This window comes from Tachysurus vachellii, chromosome 6 (assembly GCF_030014155.1).
Source record: "Tachysurus vachellii isolate PV-2020 chromosome 6, HZAU_Pvac_v1, whole genome shotgun sequence".
Taxonomy (NCBI): Eukaryota; Metazoa; Chordata; class Actinopteri; order Siluriformes; family Bagridae; genus Tachysurus; species Tachysurus vachellii.
The window spans coordinates 6,576,890-6,597,294 of NC_083465.1; the positions used below are offsets into that span (position 1 = coordinate 6,576,890).

The following is a 20,405-nucleotide window of genomic DNA, read 5'->3' on the forward strand; positions in this document are numbered from 1 at the left end:
AAAGGAAATCTGTGTGGTGTTCAATATGGGCCCCAAAATAAATCTGAGAACCCTGGGTAAACAGATCGTGCATGTAGATTATCCATCTATCCATCCATCCATCCATCTATCTAATATACACTATTTTCTGACTGCCCAAAGGAAGGTTTCCTTCCTATTTCTCCTCACAGCATCAGTGAAGCCTTAATGCATGTTTTTGCATGGATTTGTATATGTATGTTTCTACGTACGTATGTCTGTTATACCCCAAATGTAGTTTTAACTGAACATGTGGAAATAGTTTGGTTTCAAATAAAAATTGTGGATTGCTGGTGAGATAAACCTGTGTGTGTGTCAGAGCATGACATAGACCATCAATAATCTCCTCTGTAGGAAGGCACAGGATCCCTAGAGCAGCAGCTACTTTCAAATGAATGTGAACAGAGGAGCTCAATAAGGCTGGGGAGGAGGAAGGCGGATTAGATGTTTGAGGGGATGAGTAGGTTTGTGGTGAGGGCACACAGTAATCATTGTGAAATCCAGCAGAACACCTAAAGGGAGAGCCTAAAAGACTCTTTCAGAAAGAAAGATGAAGTGTTTACCAGAAACAAGCGCCGGACCTTCAAGCACAGGATTGTGGATCTATTCCCAGTGATGTCCTTCTGGTCATTGAAGTGTCTCTCCATCACTACTGTTCTTTTTGTGCTTTTTTTTGGAACATATTCTCCAATGTTTGGTTATGAGCCTTCAAATAACTTATGTATGGAGCAAGTGGCTGTAAATTCTGTAAACTTTACCAGAGTGTGTAGGCATCGTTTTGTTGTTTAATGGTCTTGTTAATTTCCTCTTCATTATTCGCACTCATCTTGTAAATCATGGGTGCCAGACCTCATGCACATTAATTATATTCAGAAACAAGGACATAAGGGTTTACACTTTTCTTCTGAAAGGCTATACAATGTACCTGTGAGAATGAGATGTTTGACACTGCATATAGCAGAAAATCGGCTCTGGTACGAGCCTAGGCGTTGCATGTTCAACACAGATTCATATTTCATCATTTGTGTAGTTAGATAAAGCCCTGAGACACAGAAGCTCTTCTTTACATGCTTTACAAATCCTGGTGCTAATGACATGTTGAAATTACCTTCTGCCCTTCTCCCACCACCAGTATAAGGAATACACTGAAATCACAAGTGGTGTAGATTGACCAGAGGATAAAGTGGGTGGCATTACAAAAGCATACAGTATATTTAAACGTTTTGGTCACTATACTCTAAATGCAACTTTATCAACTACAGTAACCTCAACCCAAAAATACACTTCATGAATAAGTGTATGACATTTTTCACATCACCGTAGTAGTTTATCAATTATGTCACTGTTCATAGCCAAGCATTTAATGATTCTTTCAATGACTGCTGAACGAACACTTTTGCAATGAATCAACGTAAAAGCTTTTGATTCATTACCAAGGCCGAGTCTAAACAAACCTGGAAACTAGGAAGCCCCCTTTTTTTTTTTTTTGGCTTTTGAGTTTCTACACGTGCATATTTATTCAAAACCCACCCTCCAAAGTTAATAAATCTGAAAAATCTACTTTTATTTATTAATAATCGAAGAGGGCTTTCTCAGAATGTCTTGGCTCCAAGTGTGAAAGTGTCGAAACCAAAGAAATCAACAGAAAGGATTGAAAAGTGGGTGCAGACAGAGAGACACTCACCATGCCGTGCTCAGTCACATTTGTTCTGAACAGGATACATTTTCATGCACGGACTGAAACACACACACAAAACGACTCATGTTAGCCTTGGTGCTAATTTGACATCTGTCCACTCATCTACCCAATAACAAAACCATATAAAATGAACATTCTCAGCACCTGAAAGTCAACAGCTGTTAGCATTAGCATAAATATACAAACAATTAATCAGGAAATAGACCCTGGAGACCCTGGAGGAAATAAACCCCGGCTTGTGTTGTAAGATCCAGGGAAAGCACATATCCAATGTCATTAAACTGATCTGAAAAAAGGCTTGTAAGATCAATAAAAAGAAAAATGATAGTCTCTCATACAACAATAAATGATGTAGATTGCTTTGCTTTAACAGAACTTAAATTTGTGTTTCTCATGGACATTCTTACAAAAAATGACATGCATCATATACAGTACATGTATACAGTGAGTTTATTGACATATTTAGGCATCGACAAAGTTATGATGTTGACTGTCTACTACAGAATCATGAGGTTGAAATTACATAAATATGAGCTCAAAGGTCAGACTTTCAGCTTTAATTACATTTTTTTATCTAAAAATTGAGTAACCCCTTTTCTATGGGACTAAAATTCTTGGGCAGACTATCAATCATAAATTGAACGGAAATCTGGCTTTTGTCACCACAGGGAAAATTTGGGGGAGAAAAAGGAAAAATAAATCGAATCAAATCAGAAAATGTGGTCATACATAACCAATCACTTCTAGGGGAAAAATGATGCATAGTGCAAGAGCTTCTACTTTTATAAAGCAAGGACATGCAACATGACAAGAGCATTTATCATTCGCCTTGACAAGAACCGCAACAATAGTTCAAGGGCCAAGACGAAAATTGGACGAGTGATGGCAGGTTTGCAGCTCAAGTATATTACAGAAACATGGTGTTGTGCACGGCTGAATTCACTGGCCATCGTGCTAATTTCATGGAGAGAGATTTGAGGCTTTAGGGTTTGAAATTGATGGCATGAAGTACATTGCTGAAGTGACACAGTGCCTCAAAACTAGATTTTTTGACCATAACCTTCCAGTTCAGTGGAAATTTCTTCAACGACTTCGATTTGTGATTTTGACGAATTTGATATACATCATAAATTACTTATTCAAAATGTCTTCCGTTTACCCACATAGTTCCTTCTGACCAAAATTATTAAAGACAATATTAAGACAAAATGTGGCTTTTAATATATATTCAAAAAATGTTTTTAACTTTTTATTTTTTTTATATATATACAAATAAAATCACATTTTTATACCAGTGCACTGTATAAACTGAAATTTATTTCATTGTGTGTATTCTGTGTATTACATTAGTTAATATTTGTTAAGACTTCAAGATGAATTTATCAGATATATAGGAAAATATGGTTTGTACATGACTCAACAGGCACTCCAAATTTTGCATTTTAAATTAATAAATGATTAAATATTGAAATAATTAATATATAATTAATACATAAATAATTATTAAATAATTAAATATGGTGGGGAAGTCGTGGCCTAATGGTTAGAGAGTTTGACTCCTAACCATAAGGTTGTGGGTTCGAGTTTCGGGCCGGCCGCGACTGAGGTGCCCTTGAGCAAGGCACCGAACCCCCCCAACTGCTCCATGGGCGCCGCAGCATAAATGGCTGCCCACTGCTCCGGGTGTGTGTTCATGGTGTGTGTGTGTTTACTGCTGTGTGTGTGCACTTTGGATGGGTTAAATGCAGAGAACAAATTCTGAGTATGGGTCACCGTACTTAGCCATATGTCACGTCACGTCACTTTCACTTAATATGCTTTTGATTGAATGTAGTTTTCAGATATACTAAACAGTGAACATAACAGTGAAATACATTGAAAATATCATGTTTGTCAAAAAGGTATAAATGGTATTTATTTAAAATGTTACCAACATAATGAGAGAGTGATAATGAGAAAAAGATAAAAAAAATTTAAAAAAAAGAACAGAAATAAACTCTGCATAAAAATAGACCTTTTTCGAGGTGAAAATGACCCCAGACATCAACTGGATCAAAATTCAATTACATTTTCAATTCAGTTTATTCGTAATTTAAATTAAGGTTTTAAATTTGCTTTTAACAATTTAAATGGTCTCAAAGTAGCTTTACAGAAGCATAGAAACAGAAAAAATATAAATATATTTTAGGTTGAAAATTAAAGTTAATATATACAGTCATGTGAAAAATTCAGGACACCCCATGAAAGCTTTTATTTTTTATTTTTTTTAAACATTTGGGCATTTTTTCATTTTCTGTAAAATCTATAAAATGTCATTTAAAAAAAAAAATCTAATCAAAACCTGTTCAGACATTTTGAAAACCACCACTTGTGGATGCTTAAGAATTTAATATTCTCTTCATACATGATGACCATCTAAAACTAATCCAAGCTGAGAACAGGTTTGTGAACACTGAGGAAAAAAAAAATAGGGCACGTCGCAAATGGTGTCCAAATTGTGACAGATTCACTGGAGCAGCAGACAGAACTATTACCTAATAAAGCTAGACAAAGCTAGAGTGGAGTTAACTTGCGTTAGTTGAACGTTCAAATGAACAGTAAGGCTGTGCATAAGCGCTTGTTGCTATGGGGAAGTCTGCCCACACAAAGGATGCTCGGCTGCACAAGACTCAGCTTCTCAAATGTTGATGAGCAAAATCAAACTGGATGACTGATCGTGACGGTACAGGTATCTTTAGACGAGTTCAGCAGCTCTCAACAGCTCAAGCGCAGAAATTTAACGCCCGATATTATATCTACCGAGATCTTTTTCACTACACATCACCTACAAATAAGTGGTGTTCAGAAATACTTGCAACTTCACATCATTTACAGACTCATTTCTGCATTATGGACATGTAGCTGCTAAAGGTTTACAGTCTAAGAGGTGCACACAAACCAATTTAGCGCTACACACAAGCTGAAAGAGCCAGTCACAAATAAGGGCTGGACTAGAGCACACAATCACAACTGGTCCCACATCACAAATGTTTACAATCCAATTTATTTCACAATTTCATGAATAAATTACTGTACGTCGATCTGGCTCAGAGTTTTTTTTCCCTCCAACGTGTTAATATGCTTGTTTAATAACGATAAAATCTATTATAAAAGTTTATTCGTTTCTTGTTCAACAGCAAATGCAATTATGCTATACATTTTATACATTGTATAACCCACATACACACTTTTTATATTTCAGTAACTGTAGTAAGTGTTTACACATATTTGCTAATTATTGTTATTAATAAATGAAGTATTTTCAATTACAGTAACAAGCTATAATTGTCCTATACAGTATAAAATGGGTTACTGTAGTACAGAAAAGGTTGTGCTGTATTTTTTTGTAGAAAGAGCAATAAAGAATTTGGTCAGTTTTAGCTAAACTTAATTACGTGTGTGGAACGTTAACCTGGGATAGTCGTCCAAGATTCCACGGTGAAGTTTGAGCGAACAGACGTTAATTTTCCAAGTTAACCGAGGGTGTTAATGATATAAAGGCCCGGATGACCTGTAATTTTCTATTTGTTAAATCCCGATAAGATAGTGATATTACTGATTGGTTCGAAAACCAGTACACAGAAGCTTTCATACGTCAACTTCTATTTAGATGGATGTACTGTCAGACTGTCAGACAGTGTCAGTACTAGCTTGATAGTGAGAAACCTGGGTGTTATAGTAAATTCAATTTATTTGTATAGCGCTTTTAACAATTCCCATTGTCTCAAAGCAGCTTTACAGAAGTATGGAAACAGAAGAGAGAGAAAAAAAGAGATAAATACATATAATAATAATAATAATAATAATTTGAAAAAGAAAAAATAAGGATAAAAATAAATAAGTGAATATACACAATTAAAGTTTAAAATTTATTTAAAAATATTAACATACTATATATCTATCCCTATATTAGACAGCATCATATCGCCCATACCACAAAAACAGCCTTCTTCCACTTTAGAAATATTGCCAAGCTAAGAAACATCCTATCTGTATCTGATGCTGAGAAGCTAGTTCATGCATTCATGACCTCCAGACTGTACTATTGTAATGTGTTACTAGGTACAGTAGTTGTCCTGCATCTTTAATAAATAGGCTACAGTTAGTCGAAAACGCAGCTGCTGGAGTTTTTACCAGGACAAGAAAATATGATCATATAACCCCAATTTTCTCTACACTGGCTACCTGTTAAGTTTAGAATTGATTACAAACTGCTGCTACTTATGTACAAGTCTCTAAATGTTTTAGCTCCCATGTATCTAACTAGTCTTCTAACAGGCTACAATCCTTCACGCTCTCTGAGATCACAAAACTCAGGACTCCTGGTGGTTCCCAGAATATCAAAGTCAATTAAAGCTGATAGGGAGTTTTCATATTTAGCTCCCAAACTTTGGAACAGGCTTCCTGATAGTGTTCGGGGCTTAGACACACTTTCCCAGTTTAAATGTAAATTAAAGACATATTTCTTTCCAGACGTACACATAATAATAAGTCTTAAAACCGTGTGCTCCAGTAGATACACAATATTATCTAGTTAGCAGCTATGCTAATTCCTCTCCACTTTCTTCTCTTTTTCTACCCATCCCGAGGCATCCGGTGATTTTACCAGCTCCAGTTATGTTCTACTTCTTGAAGATCGTGAACATTCAAAGAGAAGTTTCCAGCTCCATGTGGTCTCTGAGGACAACAACCTCCTGACCGATACACAATTGTCAGACTGTATCTGACTGTAGAAAGGAAATTATTTATAAGAACACTCTCTAGGATTTATAACAGTTTATAATCACACCCTCCAGTGCCACCCAAATGAGGATGAGGTACACTTTTGAGTCTGGTTCCTCTCGAGGTTTCTTCCTCTTCCAGCTAAGGGAGTTTTTCCTCATTACAGTCACGTCAGGTCACCTCAGGCTTGCTCATTAGGGATAAATACAAACACATTTAAATACAAGTACAATAGTAATCTTGAATCTTTGTATAAATCTTTGTAGAATATTATCCTTTTTGTACTTTTGTAATATTTTTGTTTGGTAAAGCTGCTTTGAGACAGTGTCCATTGGTAAAAGCGCTATACAAATAAATTTGAATCAAATCAAACATGATTAGCTTGTGTTAACTAGCTGACTGAAAAAATAAACAAAATTAAGATGTAACTGTTCTTATGTTAAACTTTAACACCAATTTCAATGCTCGCTGTAGGATTGTCCATGACGGGATGATCAGAAAGCGCTAAACCAGGGCCTTACGATCGGACTAGCTGATATTTGCGTGTTTGTCACTTCTTCGCCCCTTTCAACAAGAGAAAGAGAGCAAAACAGTGTGTCTGAAGTGTGTAACACTAAGGTCAAGCCTTTTGTGGCAGTGGTGGTGGTGGTGGTGTTGCTCATACCATTGTTTATCGTAAAAATAAACAGGATCATCTTTATGGCTTGGAAATGCCAATTTTGATCAATTCATGATACTAACACTGTCTCTCTTGAAAATGTGCTATTTTCAAATGAATGTACTGTATTGAGTGAATGAAACAATGATTAAGAAGACTCTTGCGGATGCGGTGGCATTTTGTAACTTACAGTACAGTAAGGATGAACCAGTCTAAAGGTTTACAGTCTAAGAGGTGCACACAAACCAATTTAACGCTACACACAAGCTGAAAGAGCCAGTCACAAATAAGGGCTGGACTAGAGCACACAATCACAACTGGTCCCACATCACAAATGTTTACAATCCAATTTATTTCACAATTTCATGAATAAATTACTGTATGTCGATCTGGCTCAGAGTTTTTTTTCCCTCCAACGTGTTAATATGCTTGTTTAATAACGATAAAATCTATTATAAAAGTTTATTCGTTTCTTGTTCAACAGCAAATGCAATTATGCTATACATTTTATACATTGTATAACCCACATACACACTTTTTATATTTCAGTAACTGTAGTAAGTGTTTACACATATTTGCTAATTACTGTTATTAATAAATGAAGTATTTTCAATTACAGTAACAAGCTATAATTGTCCTATACAGTATAAAATGGGTTACTGTAGTACAGAAAAGGTTGTGCTGTATTTTTTTGTAGAAAGAGCAATAAAGAATTTGGTCAGTTTTAGCTAAACTTAATTACGTGTGTGGAACGTTAACCTGGGATAGTCGTCCAAGATTCCACGGTGAAGTTTGAGCGAACAGACGTTAATTTTCCAAGTTAACCGAGGGTGTTAATGATATAAAGGCACGGATGACCTGTAATTTTCTATTTGTTAAATTCCGATAAGATAGTGATATTACTGATTGGTTCGAAAACCAGTACACAGAAGCTTTCATACGTCAACTTCTATTTAGATGGATGTACTGTCAGACTGTCAGACAGTGTCAGTACTAGCTTGATAGTGAGAAACCTGGGTGTTATAGTAAATTCAATTTATTTGTATAGCGCTTTTAACAATTCCCATTGTCTCAAAGCAGCTTTACAGAAGTATGGAAACAGAAGAGAGAGAAAAAAAGAGATAAATACATATAATAATAATAATAATAATAATAATTTGAAAAAGAAAAAATAAGGATAAAAATAAATAAGTGAATATACACAATTAAAGTTTAAAATTTATTTAAAAATATTAACATACTATATATCTATCCCTATATTAGACAGCATCATATCGCCCATACCACAAAAACAGCCTTCTTCCACTTTAGAAATATTGCCAAGCTAAGAAACATCCTATCTGTATCTGATGCTGAGAAGCTAGTTCATGCATTCATGACCTCCAGACTGTACTATTGTAATGCGTTACTAGGTACAGTAGTTGTCCTGCATCTTTAATAAATAGGCTACAGTTAGTCGAAAACGCAGCTGCTGGAGTTTTTACCAGGACAAGAAAATATGATCATATAACCCCAATTTTCTCTACACTGGCTACCTGTTAAGTTTAGAATTGATTACAAACTGCTGCTACTTATGTACAAGTCTCTAAATGTTTTAGCTCCCATGTATCTAACTAGTCTTCTAACAGGCTACAATCCTTCACGCTCTCTGAGATCACAAAACTGGTGGTTCCCAGAATATCAAAGTCAATTAAAGCTGATAGGGAGTTTTCATATTTAGCTCCCAAACTTTGGAACAGGCTTCCTGATAGTGTTTGGGGCTTAGACACACTTTCCCAGTTTAAATGTAAATTAAAGACATATTTCTTTAGCCAGACGTACACATAATAATAAGTCTTAAAACCGTGTGCTCCAGTAGATACACAATATTATCTAGTTAGCAGCTATGCTAATTCCTCTCCACTTTCTTCTCTTTTTCTACCCATCCCGAGGCATCCGATGATTTTACCAGCTCCAGTTATGTTCTACTTCTTGAAGATCGTGAACATTCAAAAAGAAGTTTCCAGCTCCATGTGGTCTCTGAGGACAACAACCTCCTGACCGATACACAATTGTCAGACTGTATCTGACTGTAGAAAGGAAATTATTTATAAGAACACTCTCTAGGATTTATAACAGTTTATAATCACACCCTCCAGTGCCACCCAAATGAGGATGAGGTTCACTTTTGAGTCTGGTTCCTCTCGAGGTTTCTTCCTCTTCCAGCTAAGGGAGTTTTTCCTCATTACAGTCACGTCAGGTCACCTCAGGCTTGCTCATTAGGGATAAATACAAACACATTTAAATACAAGTACAATAGTAATCTTGAATCTTTGTATAAATCTTTGTAGAATATTATCCTTTTTGTACTTTTGTAATATTTTTGTTCGGTAAAGCTGCTTTGAGACAGTGTCCATTGGTAAAAGCGCTATACAAATAAATTTGAATCAAATCAAACATGATTAGCTTGTGTTAACTTGCTGACTGAAAAAATAAACAAAATTAAGATGTAACTGTTCTTATGTTAAACTTTAACACCAATTTCAATGCTCGCTGTAGGATTGTCCATGACGGGATGATCAGAAAGCGCTAAACCAGGGCCATACGATCGGACTAGCTGATATTTGCGTGTTTGTCACTTCTTCGCCCCTTTCAACAAGAGAAAGAGAGCAAAACAGTGTGTCTGAAGTGTGTAACACTAAGGTCAAGCCTTTTGTGGCAGTGGTGGTGGTGGTGGTGTTGCTCATACCATTGTTTTTCGTAAAAATAAACAGGCTCATCTTTATGGCTTGGAAATGCCAATTTTGATCAATTCATGATACTAACACTGTCTCTCTTGAAAATGTGCTATTTTCAAATGAATGTACTGTACTGAGTGAATGAAACAATGATTAAGAAGACTCTTGCGGATGCGGTGGCATTTTGTAACTTACAGTACAGTAAGGATGAACCAGTGTATTCGGTCTTCTTTTAGACTGTGACAAAGACAAGGCCACCGTAGTGTACGGCCACTGAGATTAAACGTGCTGTTTAAAATCACAAGTGCCATTCGGAGAAATGGGGTCAATCAAGACTTTGCGCTATTCTTAATGTTCCACCTTATTAGAAAGTCCTTTTAGCGGGTTCCTAAATGCATTTAAACAGGGAACTCAAATCTGGGAACCACTTAGAACACCACTTGCTACTCAAGTACATTCACTCTGGTCTCAGATGTATTGTTTTTAGTCCATTTGACCCAAATGTGTCCAATCTCTTTGCATATGGCTAAAATTAATTCTAAATACTCCATGTTTTAGAAATTTTAGCGGGCTTGAAAGCCCCTACTCTCAGTTAATAACTCAACTAATCAGTGATTATAGCAGGATGCTGTACACCTACCCACTCAAACCTTTTGGCACGTCAACCCAAAGTGCATTCTCTGCTACTTTAACAGTTTATCCTCAATCTGATGCAATTTTCTTTCCTTTTTAGCAATTTTGGCTTCCACTGACGTGCTTCTCCATTTTCCACACAAATCCACTTAGTATTTGTGGCAAATAAGTGAAGTGTCACGTAATGTTTTTTAACTTGGATTTAGATGCACTTTATTGTGCATTAAATGTATTGTATATATGCAAAAAAAAATATATATATATATATATATATATATATCTTCTACATTTTGTTACATAATCGTGGTGCCATTTGAATTAGTGAGAACCCAAGGCATAATGGAAAAGTGCCAGTTTTTAAAATACTAAATGATACATGAATACATTATAGGTTATTAAATCGTGTGGGCAAGTAAAGGTGAAGTCGCTTCGTTCTTATTTAAAGCATATATCGGCACAGGGTGCGAGAGAAAGGTGCGAGAGAACTGTGTCCAACGACACAGAACTGAGGGTGGGCCATAAATTTCAGAAACTAAGTTCACAAATGATGCATAGAAATAATAATAAAATTCGATGTGCAATGTGTTACATCTAGTAACGGCTTAGAATGTTTCCACATTACAGAAAGGAAAGTGATATTTAACGAGCAGATTTATTTCTTTTTTTTATTTATTTGTTGTTTAATCAGCAGCAGTGGCTATATTAACTGCAACATCAACGTATTATATAAAGAGATAATAACAACATTCACAAAAATAGTCGGATCCAACTGCAGCGTTACTTGAGTTTTTAATGGCCTTTGGGAGTTCCTCCAATGAAAAAGGCTATTATATGGCTCAGTGTTTTCCGAGGCAAAGGAGATTTTCTCCATTTCTTGTTTTGCTTGTAATTTTCTAAACCAGGGATGACCATTTTCTAATAAGGAATTTCTTTCAAACGTCTCCGCCAGTTTATTTTCTATCACCTGCTTTGTTGTCAATAAAGTATCCTGAGTCTGTGATGATAAGCTTGACACACATATTTTCCAACTTTGTCTCTTTGCTTCATTAAGGATTCTTCGTGCTTGTGCTCTACAGAATTTCAGTCTGATAAGGTTTTCTGTTGTTGGATGTTTATTTAAGGTTCATTAAATTTTTCTCCATTCAGTCTTCATTAAACCACGGGTTTTTCCGACAGCATGGTTTTGCTGATATTTCTGGAACGGAAATTGCTGCTATTTCGAATAGAATTTTTTTAGTCTATGTTGAATTTTTCATAGCATAGTGTTTGGAAGATCTTGCCATCTTGGTGAGTCCTGTTGAATGTCATCTTCAGTAGATGTTATAATCAGTGGACAGAGGTCACTCCCAAAGGAATCCTTCCATACTTGCCCTAAAAAATAAAAAATCAATTATTACTTCAGGCTTGCGTAGGGTTAGGTCAATGGCAATTCTGTGTCTTGAACGAAGGTACGTGTTATAACCATCATTTAGCAGGCACGAATCATTATTTTTTTTTTTTTATAAACTCTTCTATTGTTCTGCCTTTGGTGTTTGTGTGTTTCCTCCCCATAGTGTATTATGACTATTAAAATCACCCATCAACACATATGGTGATGGTAGTTGTTCTACTATTGCGTTCAATTCTTGCGTTGTCATTGATGTATCATGGGGTATATAGACAGAACACAATGTTTTATGTTTTATTTAGGTTTGTGTTAATTGTTACAGGGCTATAGGGTATATCATGTCTTATTAATATTGCGTTGTATGTATTGACCAAAAGTATTATAGATATCGTATCTTTTCAGTGTCAGTTGGTTATTGATGATAGAGGAGTTTCTTGAAGGCAGAAAGCAATGAGATTAAAAGTAGCTGCTAATTATTGTAGTCTCTAAAAAGTTAGCCTTAAATCCTGGACAGTTCCACTCGATTACAATATTCTTTATTTTCAGATAGGTAAAACAAGTATCTGCCCTTTGCTTTTACATTTTGGGGATGGATTTCGGCTCCGGGAGCTTACAGTTTCCGTCATTTCCACATCACTGTTCTTTGGGCGTCTGATCACGAGTCTGTTTTACCGTTTGTGTTCTGGTATTTTGTTCCACTTGAGCATCGATTGTTCGCATTTGATGCACTTTCATCTTCTTTGATTTGTATTTCATTTGTCGTTATCTGACTTTGTGCTCTTTGGTTCTTCATGTTTTGGTGACAGAACTTGTGCAGTTGATGTTTTGAGGTTTCTCGTTATTCAGACAAGTCACATCAGTCTCACATTCAGTGGTGTTCATTGTTGGTTTCGCCACAGAAGCGCATGTTTTCCTCAAGTTAAAAAAAAAAAGGGAGTTGCTCAACTCTTTTACGTGGTTTTGTACATCCTAGTTCATGACCTTCTTCTCCACAGTTGCACAAGCAGCCCAAACATTTCTTAATGAGGAAAAACATCTCTGATGTTTCTACTTGAGAAAATCTGATACACTACATGCGGGTGATATCTGTTATCTGAGAACATAAAGAAATGACATGATATTTACTTGTCCTAGCATCACTGATGTCACTAAATAATTAAAAGTAGTTTAAGCTTCAAGATGAATAATTTAATGATTTTAGCTGCTGCACCTCACACTATAGTTCACAGGTACTGTTAGCTGTATTCACACCATCAGTGATTATTTTTAGTCACTTATTTCACTTCTGCATGTTGCTTTCATTAATACTGGTAGACCACAGGAGACAATTTTGTTTGATTTTGTATTTTATACAAGCAGCCATAAAAAATGTACAGATTTTAATACCATCGATAATTCTGTATCTTCTATAATTTTTCTAATCTGTTGCAATCAACTAATAATCATAAATGACCTGGATACTGGACTTTTTTCTTTTTAGATTTCTTGTAAAATCTACTTTGCAACAAAGCAATATAAAAACTGAATTGAAATTACTTGAATTCAACTGAGGGGGGCACGGTGGCTTAGTAGTTAGCACGTTCGTTCACGATTCCCGCCTCCGCCTTGTGTGTGTGGAGTTTGCATGTTCTCCCCGTGCCTCGGGGGTTTCCTCCGGGTACTCCGGTTTCCTCCCCAGGTCCAAAGACATGCACGATAGGTTGATTGGCATCTTTGGAACATTGTCCGTAGTGTGCGAATGTGCGAGTGAATGAGAGTGTGTGTGCCCTGCGATGGGTTGGCACTCCGTCCAGGGTGTATCCTGTCTTGATGCCCGATGACGCCTGAGATAGGCACAGGCTCCCCGTGACCTGAGGTAGTTCGGATAAGCGGTAGAAAATGAGTGAGTGAGTGAGAGTGAGTTCAACTGAGCCATGCACTTAATGCCAGGGTTCGGTATGTTAAAGCAGCAGATTTACAGTTATAACCCAAAGAGCTAAACACAGATTACTCCAAATATCCATAAAAATTTTCCAAAAATAACAAACATTTAGGAACATTTACTTCCCAGCTCTACTGTGTAATCTTTTTTTTTTTTGCCGACAGCACCGGTGTATATTCCACTTGAGCAATAAGTGTCAGAGAAGCATTTCCTATTTTGCACGCTTCTTTGGAAGCAAACAAACCCACAACTGTGTGTGAGAAGCTCATACACTGAGCACCTCATTCTGAGTGGCTTCTTCAACTCACTAGACAAATGGCAGAGTTAGCAACCAGAGTCCAATTTACACATGAATGACTTCTAGCGTTCTCATGCTCCCTCTTTAAGCAGGCAGAGTTCAGCAAAGTGTTTCGCACATTCCCTTTAACCTAAACTTTGCAATCAGCATTTTAAGATGGCTACAGTACCTCACGGAGATGATTTGCCCTTATAGAAAACACAGCTATTCACAAGCATCCCATCAGACTTCATCTAATAGATCTTCATTAATTACAATGAATAGAAAAAGTCTACACACCCTTATGATTTATTTTAGGTTTTTTTTATTTAAAAAGACAGATAAACATCAGACGTGTTATATCTTTAATGTGATCTTCCAATAAACAAAAATCAATATAAAAAAAAGCAATTATTTAATAATTGGAAACATTTTACATTTAAAAACCTTAGAAAGTCTGCACACCCTTACATAATGGGGGCTCTAACTGCCCTCAGAGTTAACCAGTCACAATCAAAATTAGGCCTGGAGGTAAATAGCATACACTTGCCACAAAGGTACTGAATGTACCATGGAGCGCTTAAAACCATTGTCAATAATGGAGAAAATGTGACACCACAAAGACATTGCAAAAGATCAGGACAATTCTCCAAGGTTGATGAGAGGATGAGGAGAAAACTTATCAGGGAGGCTACCAAGAGGCCAACAGCAACATTGAAAGAACTAGCGGAATTTCTGGCAGGTACTGGTCACTCCTGGCAAGTCCGTCTGAATTACGCCTAGAGATTCATTCAGTCGCCAATGTGGGAAAATGTGTTTTGCTCCGATGAGACAAAAGTTAAACTATTTGGCCTTAATTTTAATAGGGTATGTATGGTGCAAAGCCGATACAGGCCATCATCCAAGGAACACTATACTGACCGTGAAGCATGGTGGGGGCTGCAACTCTTCAGCTGGACTGGGGCACTTGTCAAGATGTATGGGAAAATGAATAGCTCCAAATACCAAGATATTTTGCCACAAAACCTTCTGTCCTCTGTCAAAAAGCTGAAAATGACAATGACCCAAAGCACACATCAAAATCAACCAAGCGATGGTTTTAAAAACTGGAAAAAGTCCTGGAAGAGACCCAACCTCAATCCCACCGAAAACCTACAGAATGACCTAAAAAGAGCCGTACACAGGAGACCTCCTTGCAATTTGAAGGAAGCTTTTCATAAAGAAGAGTGGGTTAAAAATTCCAAAGTCTAGATGTATGAAATTCATAGACTTTCACAAAGACCTGATGTTGTAATAAAGGCAAAAGGTGCTTCCACAAAGTATTAGATGGGAGAAATTCAGCCTTAAGCAGTCAAGCTGTGGTAGGGTTTATTTTATTATTTCAAAATATTCTGTATAATGAAATATTTTATATTAAATAATTTCTCTGGATTTCTGTTTGTTGGAGTATTTCATTAAAGATGTAATTTCATACAAAACCTGCAGTTTCATTAGAGTGTGTAGACTTTTTTATATTCACTGCATCATGTGTGTTACAGACCCACCAGTATTTTGGGTGGTGTTGCGAACGCATGATGCGTCTTGGCTCAAATCTGCTGAAAATCTCCTCCAAAAATGTTGTTAATTTCTGCGTTTGCAAAATCCTACAGGATCTATGGATTCTAAACTCTGAACTTATGCTGCTGTAATTAACCGAATGTTCAACAAAACCCGCCGAATCTTGATGTGATACTTGAAATAATGGTAAACATTAAACTTGGACCAGGAATATTGATGTCTATTATACTTAGCATGCTTACAAATATCCATCAGATATAGAAACGTCTCCCTGTGGAACTGCATTAACGGTGAAGTAGAATATCATTGAGGCTGGAATTATACTTGGATTCTTACATGCTAATGACTATAATTGCCAAATTAGCCACACACACACACACAGCCATCTACTGATTGGACATCGCCATAACAACCGCAGTAAAACACTGAAACTTGAAAGGCTGTGCACTTTATTTCCTGTACCACCCACATTCCAGCTGCCATCTTATTTTTTCCCCCTTTATCATAAGGGATGTGTTTTAATGGTGTTACACCAGTGTCCATGTTTCTAAGATTGCTTTTTATAGTCCGTGTATTTTCTGCATGGCAGTGCAATTACAGTATCTGCCTCATTTGTAAAGCTGGATTTAGGTGTATTTATTGATTAATCTTTCATACAACGGTTTATACAAGAAAATCCTGTAAACTCGGAACAATGTTGGAGTTTTAGTCAATTGATGACAACTAACTAGGATTTCAAGCAGCGGTTGTATAATTAAGATTATAAAGACTATATTTCCAAGTTTATATACTTATTCTAGCATTAGCAGACGTCCTCTGGAGTCACTGGTTTGTATTAATGGCATTAATTAAACAACATGAACAATGATGACAAGTGAAATGTCGCTGTGGAAACAGCCAGGCGTAATAAGACTCAGTAGTCTAAAATAATGAGGTTTTCACAGAGCTCTTTTTTTGTACTGAGAAAGTTTTTAAATGACCAGACAAGAAACGTATAAAACACATCCATTCATTCAACTGTAAATCAAGTTATTTATCCATCCAGCCAACCAGCCTTCCAGCTATACATCATGTCATTCAGCCATCCAACCAGCCATTTATCCAGCAAATGTAATTCAAATTTATTTGAAATATAGCACTTTTAACAATGGACATTGTCTCAAATCAGCTTCACAGAACATAAACATAGTACAAAACGTTCAAGATTACAAACACGTTTAAATAGGTCTAATATTACTTATCCCCAATATGCAAGCCTGAGGCAACTGAGACATCTGTGGTGAGGAAAAACTCCCTTAGATGGAGGAGGAAGAAACCTTGAGAGGAACCAGACTCAAAAGGGAACCTCATCCTCAATTGGATGACACTGGAGGGTGCGAATATAAATATACAGTCAGACAATTGTGTATTGATGAGGAGGTTGTTGTCCTCAAAAGACCACATGTAGTTGGCATCTCCTATTTAACGGTCTGAAATCTTCATGAAGCGGAATCCAACTGGAGATGGTACATCTCTAGATGCCTTAGGATCCACACAAGGTTGGCCTCATCTTAATAAAGTATGAAGAATCTTAATGTCTGAAATCTTCATGACATGGATCACAACTGGTGCTGGTACAATCAATCATCTAGTCATCAATATATGCATATCTATGCATATCCACCCAGCCATCCATCTCTCAGTATATCTACCCATCCAAGAATCCATCTATTAATCCATTCATCCATCTAGCCATCCATGCATATATTCCAAATCTCATCTATTCATCCCTAGATACATCTACAGTATGCATCCAGCCGTCCAGATATCGATCCATCCCTTCCTCATTTGATGTCATTAATAGATATTAGATATTAGAGTTTCAGCTTTTCAGCTCTCTATGGCACTACTAGTTTTTTCCCCTGTACCGCTGATGTTGTTACAGCTTTTAGATAAACCAAGAAACCATTAGAGTTTAGTGGTGAGTGGAGAGAAAGCCTTTGCCCTTCTGTTGAAAGACACACATCCCGTGTTCATTTAGATATTGCTAATGTTAGGAGTTCACGCTCAAAATACAGTAGCAACAACAGCAAGAACAATGAAACAATTCAGGGAGCTAAAACAACACCTCGTGGTTTTTTTTAATTTCTCTCCATTGCCACTTTAATAGTCGAATGTAAGTATTGTACACATAACATACCTAAGGCTAGTGCAATCTCAAACGTAGACAAAGTCAAGAAACTCGAAGTGGGAGTGGGCATCATAAAGCACAGGTCTGCAATGTCTCCTACTTCAACCTGTCAATCTCCATCTCAAGTTTTCTGCCAAACTGGGAACAAGTGTTGTGTACAATCTCCCATTACACTGTGCATGGGTGATGGTGCTTGCCAGCTGGAGAAGGCTGCCTCCTTCATAATGAGCACAGTGCTTGTGTGGCGCTAGACAATGTCTAGAGACATCTCGCTTCTCTCTTGCCACAAATCTTGAATGGTTGGCAAATTTGGAATATTCATGCTTCTAGTTTTCTGATTTCTTTAATTATAATGCTCCAATTTCGATTACAAAGTACATCAGTGGAGCTGTGGTTTCTTTCTCAAAAACGTATTCAGCGTCCTCATTTCCATCGTCATGTGCAGCAAATGACAAAATGACAGTATTCAGTTTAACGATAACGACTACAGTGGGGCAAATAAGTATATGATACACTGCCGATATTTCAAGTTTTCCCACTTACAAAGAATGGAGAGATCTGTAATTTTCATCGTAGGTACACCTCAACTGTGAGAGAGAGAGAATCTAAAAAAAGTTGTCATTAAGAAGCCCTCCTATCCTCCACTCGCATCCTGTATTAATTGCACCTGTCTGCACAATTATTAGAAAATGGAAGAAATTCAAGATGACTCCGTTGAACTGGGGCTCCATGCAAGATCTCGGCTCGTGGAGTATCAATGATTCAGAGAAAGGTGAGGGATCAGCCTAGAACTACACTGAGGACCTGGACAATGACCTCAGTCTCAACGGTTACCATTAGTAACACACTACAACGTCATGGATTGAAAATCCTGCAGCATGCACAAGGTCCCCCTGCTTAACCCAGCACATGTCCAGGCCCGTCTGAAGTTTGCCAAAGACCATCTGGATGGTCCAGAGGAGGCATGGGAGAAGGTCATGTGGTCCGGTGAGCCCAAAATAGCTAGGTAGCCGAGATCTGTTTATGAGGTGAACTAAATGTAAATAATTTCTCCAAGAAGACAAAATGTATGCGTACAAGTCGACGCATCCGTTTAATCTAAGATTAAATAATCTATCAGGTTTTTATTTTTATTGAGAGACTGCTAGCTACCCTCCAATAATTCCGAATGCGTTTACAGCGGTTATGAATTATTCATATTTTGTATCATCAACTCATTGCTTTACAACAGCGCCCCCCACCCCCCACAGCTTATATTAGTTTTCAACAACTAACACAGATGAAGCAATAAGTACATATTTACTCCTTGCTGATAGACTGTCTGGGCCTGACTGTGGATTTGCAAAAAAATAGTGAGATGAAGAACGATACTTTCTTTGGGAAGCTAGCAAGCGAGAGAGAGAGAGAGAGAGAGAGAGATAAACTTGAAGCTCTATGAAGTCTGAACTCCATTATTTTCACTGCTGATGTGTGTCTTTGTGACAAGGCCGTTCCGAAGCTCAAAACATAAAGGAGTCTTTTTCTTTCTCTATCTGTCTCCGTGGTTACACTGAACTAGTTACAGTATAACAGTCTGAAAAAAAAAGTGTGTGTGTGTGTGTGTGTTTTGGGGCCATGTTATTATATCATGGTATCCCAAATCATAAGGGTAAGTGAGCAACCTGAGCAACCACCATGTCAGGGCATTTTCTTGGTTATGAAAATCGGTTAGGTTAGGCTTGGCATTAATCATAGTGTACTTTATAAATAAAAGAGGGCATGCAGAACATGCTCTGTGTGCTTCAAACCTGAATTAACATTAATAAAAGAAGCAAATACTGTAAAATAAACAAGAGCTCCTACTCAAACGCCTACATACACTGACATTGTTGGAATTCGGTTTGTATACTAAAGAATGAATGAAGCCCACAGTGCGATGCACTTCAGGTAATGTAAGGATTAGTAACTTTTTTCCCCCTTCTTAGCACCGTACAGTATGTATTCAGGAACATGAAAATAACTCAAGCTTGCAGTATCTCTGTCTGTGTCCATTCAGTTTTTATGCCGTGTCGAGCACCATGAGGGAATTCTTGCAGTACCTGCAGATCTGCGTGGATCTCCCACTGCCAAAAGGGCTGAGCCTTTAGTCTAGCTGGCGGCTTTGTGGGGACATCTTGTCTTGATGGTGCTTCCCGATGGAACTGAACGGCGCACATATGTGAGGGATGAAGGCAAAAATAGAGGGATTACAATAAATCAAAATAGCTTTCATTTTTGAATCACGGTCCCTTCTGAGTTAAAGCGTTTCTGTCAAGTTACAAACCACATACATTGCTTGTGGCTTGGTAACTTGATTTACATAAATCTCTCTCTAGCCCTGTGGTGTCCAGTCTTATCCTGAACAGCCTGGTATGGGTGCAGGTTTTCGTTCCAACCAAGCAGAAGCCGCACGCGAGTGCAATGATTTTGTTGAGTGCAAGATCAACTGATTAAAACAGGTGAAATCAGACGCAAATCCTGGACAACATTGACTAAATACACTGACTAAATACATTGACTAAAGACACTGACTAAATACACTGAAGTATTTGGTGCCACTGAACGCGCAATGTTACAGTATTGTGTTGT

The 20,405-nt window shown here is 37.2% G+C and overlaps 1 long non-coding RNA gene across 1 annotated transcript in view; it reads right to left on the reverse strand.

The window, feature by feature from the left end:
• The window catches only part of LOC132847033 (uncharacterized), an 86,031-nt gene that overhangs the window by 63,245 nt on the left and 2,381 nt on the right, over positions 1–20,405 (reverse strand). Inside the window, exon 2 of the long non-coding RNA XR_009648585.1 lies at positions 1,703–1,755. This is a non-coding gene — a long non-coding RNA (uncharacterized LOC132847033). The remainder of the gene's footprint in view (positions 1–1,702; positions 1,756–20,405) is intronic.